The following is a 6,036-nucleotide window of genomic DNA, read 5'->3' on the forward strand; positions in this document are numbered from 1 at the left end:
TGCATGACATTTGCTGCATGCTGATTGCTAATTGCACCGGATGGACCAAACACATCATTAATCATTTTCCTATATCTCTTTTTTGCTATTTCTTTTTAGTTTAATAGTAGAAATATAGGGAATTTTTTTTTTCATCCCTAGAGTTTGATATAATCACCCATTTCATCTTTATTTTTTAAACAATAGCTCGTTTCATTCTTATTTTTCAAACAATAGCCCAAAATAACCTTCCATAAATTTACAATTAGTTTACTCTATAATTCATTGAGGACAAAATAGGATTTTCAATTGAATAAATGCAAAGTCTTTTTAAATAAAAATTTGAAGAATAATTAAATAACTTCTGACTTTTTGTATAAATTTAAAATTTAAGGATAACTTAATGAAACAAAAATAATACTAAAGAATTTACAACATGTGTGTGTGTTTATTAATTTTTTTTAATGAAGTCAACTAAAAAATAATAATAATAATTCCTTTCAGTCAAGAATCATTGTTTATAGTAAGATCAAGAATAAGCTAAAAGATTAGAAAAAATACAATCCAATGCAGTGTATTTTATTCGGTAGTATTTTTAAATATATGTTGTTATGTATTTAGTGCATATTTTCTAAGTAAATGAAGGAGTTTGTAATTACTTTTTATTGAATAACAGTACTGATTGATTATTTATTTATTTATTTATCTCGACCATATTAAAGTTAAGGATAAGCTAAAGGATAAAAAAAATTACTCTAGTGCCTATGAAATTCATGTTTTTTTTGTCCTAAATATATATTTTACATATTATTTAATGTTATTATTGTTTATTTATTAAGTTATCCTTAAAGTTAGATGTTTTTTATTTGTGTTAGAGAGTTTATTTTACAATAATTCATCATTATTTAAAAATTTTATTTTACCCTCAATGAATTATATAGTATAATAACAGTAAATTAATGAAAGGGTGTTTTGGGCTATTGCTTAAAAAATAAGAATGAAATGTGTTATTTTTTAAACAGTAAGAATGAAATGAGTTATTACATCAAACCTTAGGGGTGAAAATGACATATTCCCTAGAAATATATACCCTGCATTTAACCGAACAATCTGTGTGTTAATGTTTGCTTATCACAAGGAGTACCATGTGGAATATATGTTTTAGTTGGTGTGTATGCTGAACTTAATAATGCCTTTATGATATTCATTTGATTAACAATTTTTAAGGGCAGACATCATATTTAACAAAATTACGAATTTGAGCAAATTAAAGTTCGTGAGTTTTAGTCAATGTAGCTACTAATTAACTATTAATAACTAGCTCAATATAGATTTTATAAATATTATGTACAAGTAAAGCTAGCTTCACTCTAACCAAATTCCAACGTGCTTTTTTGAAAACACATATTGATTGCTTCTTCAAGAAGCACTTCAACATTAAGTGTTTCTCAGACAAGCACTTAATGGCTTTTTCTTTTATTAATGCTTTTAATGGTGTCAAAAGTATAATTGAATTGTTATATAATTGAGTAGCATGAAAAGAATTATTAATATTGTTTCTCTATCTTATTTATCTGCTATGATTTCTAATCTTTGTTTAACTTTAAATTTAAGTTGTTTAACATGTAAGTATTTACTTAAATGGTAAACTTTCATATGTTTATTTATTTTGTTTAATTATTATATATAAACCATTAGATAAGATCTAACGGTCCACAAAATCTCACTATCAATGTTGGGATTTTTATCCTAGCATCATAGAATGAACCTATAATTAATAAGTGAACTCATCTAAAAATTATTCATGTAATAATTTGATGACACAACAGTTTATATGCAAAAGAAAAGATTAAAAAAAAAATCTCTATCGTTAGACAAAATCAAAGGCAATAACTGGTATATACATGACCCTTATTTTCTTAATTTTGTAGGCATTACAGTTTGTCTTCATTGTGAGTTGTCGCAATACCTTTGCCTATCTTTTTTGTAGTTTTTTTTTATAACTTTTTTTCATCTTCTTTCTTTTAGGAACCTACTAATCAAAACTCAAATTAAATTCTAATTAAATTTGGGAATGTTGGAATTGAATTTTCAACCATCAGTACTTTAAGCATGCTTTCACATTAATTTTATCTGATTTTAATTTGATTGCTTACGTTACTTCCTATGCTGCTGATTCATGCTAGCTCCAAAGACGTTTGTATATGTAATAAACCTATGTCTTTTTTTTTTTTTTTTGAGAAGGTAATAAACCTATTTCTATCCACGGTGAAATCTCATAATTAAGGTCAAAACATGGAATTAGACTCATTAACTTGTGGGAGACAGATCTGAGACTATGGCATCAATTCTCCGAATGATTCAATTTTCAATTCTCAAGCAAGTGGGCATTGTGATTAATTTTGTTTTATTATTGCCTTGCTTTTCGTTTAGTTATATGTATGTGTGTGTGTGTGTGATACATGTGCTACTGGGCTAGCTTATTGAAAATAGAAAAAGAAAAAAAAAGTCTTTAATTATGTAGGCCCTATGGACAGAAAATGGGTGTTGATTAAAATTTAAAAAGATTTGTGCTGCGCTCTAATTTCACTTGTTATGTTTTGATACAACTGATTGTGATGCTTTGCGCTGCAAAGCATTATTTTTTGTAGTCTGATACCACTTCCACTTGTACGCAAAACGCACAATCAATATGAACTAAATATTTAAAGAAAAATAAAGACAACGAGAATTTAACATGATTCAGCAACAAAGCCTACATCTACAAAATTAAGCGAGAATAATTGTTTTACCAACAATTAACGGAATATAAATTTGAGCAATAAAATTTCACTTCCCAAATATCAAAATACACCAAATACTCTCACACACTCTTAAAGGAATCAATTCCCTATTATGCAAATTTTATTGTATTAGCAACGCACAAATCTATGGCAGTATAGATTTATAGTGATGAGTGTCATCCCACTAGTAGGTAGATTTAATTATGCATAAGGTTAATTTTCTAATTGTGTATATGAATTAGGTGGAGATGATTTTTGAGTAATACTAAGATTCAAAATAACATGGTAGGAATGAATTAAAACGCTTGAGTCTCTAAATTCATACTCAATATTTTACCATGGTCTTAATATTCTTTTTTAGTTCTAATTAATTTATGGGGGGAGGGGTATTTCCACTCCTCATAAGCATCATTCTAATAAATATAGTATCAAACGCTTAGTGTGCCAAAGAGTAATGATCTTCCGCTAAGTGTGATGTCAACTACACATTGTGCCGGGCAATAATAATCTGTCGACAATGTGGCAAGACCATCCTTGAAATAACTTTGATACAATCCCTGTCAACACTAAGTTAAGATGATCCACAAATATTAGAGGAGAGTCTATTTGTAATAAATATGGTATAAAGTACTCATTGTCCTAGATAGTAACAATCTTTTACTAGAGAGCAGGTATATCATGTAAAATTTAGACAAGATACACTGTCTATAGACAATGAGTCAAAACAATCACATATATTAGAGAGAAAAAGAAAATAAACTTACAAATTAAGCCCATAGATCATGTTGAGACTTCATCTTCAACCTAAACTTGAAATTAAATTAGTTACTCATAATAGAATTATAGATAAAATGATAATTTTATTAAAATACGTGGAAAATATAAGATGAAGTGAAAAATACAGAAAATGAAGCCCAAATTCATATTTACATATGTCCAATTAGGGGGAGCCCCTTGTTTATAGATACAACCCTTATTTATAAATATAATAAGTAAATCATAGCCTTCAGACAAAAATAATTCAGATGCTCAGGATTGCGCCACGTGGCAAGATTAGATTGGTTGGAACACATCATCAGGTCCAATAATATGCTGTCATATCATTGGTCAATGCCACATCAGCGATTTTCGGTCCAATTGGATACTGCCACATCATCAGTCAATGTCATGTCAGCATTTTATGATCCAATATGTCATCAATCAATGTCACGTCAGTTGGGCCCCACCAAAATCCTAAAATTATGATTTTACCTCTATACCCTTCCTAAGTTTTCCAGTTGTTCTGAGTTAAAAAATCAATTCATTTTGCTCTCCGACTTCTCATTAATCGTAAAATGATTAAAATACCCGTAAAATACATAAAATACTCAAATTATACCAAAACACATAATATTAAAGTTTAAAAGACTTAAATACATAAAAGTAGAAATGTTAGTGACGCTTGGAGTTGAAAATGACAATTTTATCCTTTATAAATATGCATTCTCGAGCACTAAATATTCCCCAAGATATAGATTTTCTCACATCTCTACAAATAGTACATAACCTAACTGAGCACCCAAGGAAAGACTCTCCCAAATTTTTTAAGAGCTCACTTGTCAATGCTCTTTTTTTCTGGACTCTCTCATACTACACTCTTAGAGAGCTCTTCACCTAAGCTCTGTGCTCTATATTTTGGGATGCTTTATCCTCTCCAAATAAAGCTCTATTTATAGCCGAGCTATCAATGTAAAAGTCTAACAAATCGGCAGCAGTTTTATTCCTTTTTGACAAATTCATGCATATGGCAAAAATCTTTCCAAATTGTCAAAATTCAGTTCCTACTCTTATCGGTAATTTGCATGTGAGCCGCCTTTTTTATTTTGACATTTTAATAATTCTCCGCCTCGGTGAAGATTTGTCCAAATCTGAGTTGATTAACAATGAACCATCATCCCCAAAGTAATTTTTCATTAGGGATCCAAAACGGCTGTGTTGTTTGGACTACTTACGTGCCTAGCTACTAAGATCAAGTCAATCATAATTCACGATTCCTGAAGAAAATGCCTTACAAATTGTCCCATACTTATATCAAAGAATCCACATCATTACGCTAGTGAATTTTACCCAGATTTACTAATCATGATCATCGTTTATGATATATAGGGCCTTCTATGTAGCATCCTATCCACAAGACTACCATAGCACAAGCTTATGAAACATGAGCCATATTCTCGTGTTTCACTTGAGGAAAACAACATGAAGAAGAGCTTAAAAGCTAAAGGAGTATAAACTAGTTTGGTCATTGTCATTTATACTAAACCTTTTTAGCATGTTTTCCAAAATAAACCTTTGAGTCAACAATATGCTCCCATTCTTGCCGTCTTTACAAAATCTCCAATCTAAATATTCTTTGTGCATCACCAAGTCTTTCATCTCGAACATAAAAGCCACTTACTTCTTTAATGTTATCTCCATTCTTTGAAGCTATAAGCCTTTTGTTGATATAGAATACCAAATGGATGAAAGCTCCATCTTCTAGTATTCTAAATTAAACACAGTGATCGTGTTTACTTTTGGTGATTTTGCCCTTAATCAAATCTCTTGTACCCTTGTTTCTCAACTACACACAAGAATCTCCCTTCGAAAACTTTGAAACTATAGGACTGAGTCATTTAGATTTCTTCTTCTAAATCTCCATGTAAGAACACCGTCTTAACATCTAATTGAGCTGACTCTAACTCATATTCTAAAACTAAGGCAATTTAAATACAAATGGAAGTATTTTTCACAACTAGAGAGAACATACCTTCCTTCTGAGTAAATCCTTTAGCTACGAGTCTTGTTTTACAATGAAGAGTTACTTGTTTTGGAGATCCTTGCTTCTTGGTGTAGCCTCATTTATTGCCAATAGCCCTCAATCCTTTAGGTAACTATACGAGTTCTTAAACAATTCTTCACTTGAATTGTTTCTCTTAATTTTTTGGGATGCTTTTAATGAACGATTGCTCGTCTATTTATAGTTGAACCTTGCCATGCATACTAGCCATTTTCAAAGCAAAAGTCTTGTCACTTTTTAAAATTTCAAGGTTCGGTGCCAACCTTGGTGGCACATTCAAACTTTCTATGCTAGCCACATGCATGTTTAATCAAAGTCAAAAAGGTTGCATGTGCTTAACAATATCATCCCATCGATCTTCCAATCCAAGCGTGTTCGTTTTACAGCTTCAATGAAAGTCTTTAAATCAGTATACTTCAAAAGATTAATAATCTTGCTCTGTTGTTCCCAACTATC

At 30.2% G+C, this 6,036-nt stretch overlaps 1 long non-coding RNA gene across 1 annotated transcript; it reads right to left on the bottom strand.

The window, feature by feature from the left end:
* Positions 1-2,777: 2,777 nt before the first annotated feature.
* On the bottom strand, positions 2,778-5,716 carry LOC127900964 (uncharacterized). Its single transcript, XR_008052874.1, has 3 exons — positions 5,551-5,716; positions 3,527-3,566; positions 2,778-3,328 (listed from the first exon to the last, which is right to left on the bottom strand). It is a non-coding gene; the product is annotated as an uncharacterized LOC127900964 (long non-coding RNA).
* Positions 5,717-6,036: the final 320 nt, after the last annotated feature.

The sequence above is a fragment of the Citrus sinensis genome, chromosome 3, assembly GCF_022201045.2.
Source record: "Citrus sinensis cultivar Valencia sweet orange chromosome 3, DVS_A1.0, whole genome shotgun sequence".
Taxonomy (NCBI): Eukaryota; Viridiplantae; Streptophyta; class Magnoliopsida; order Sapindales; family Rutaceae; genus Citrus; species Citrus sinensis.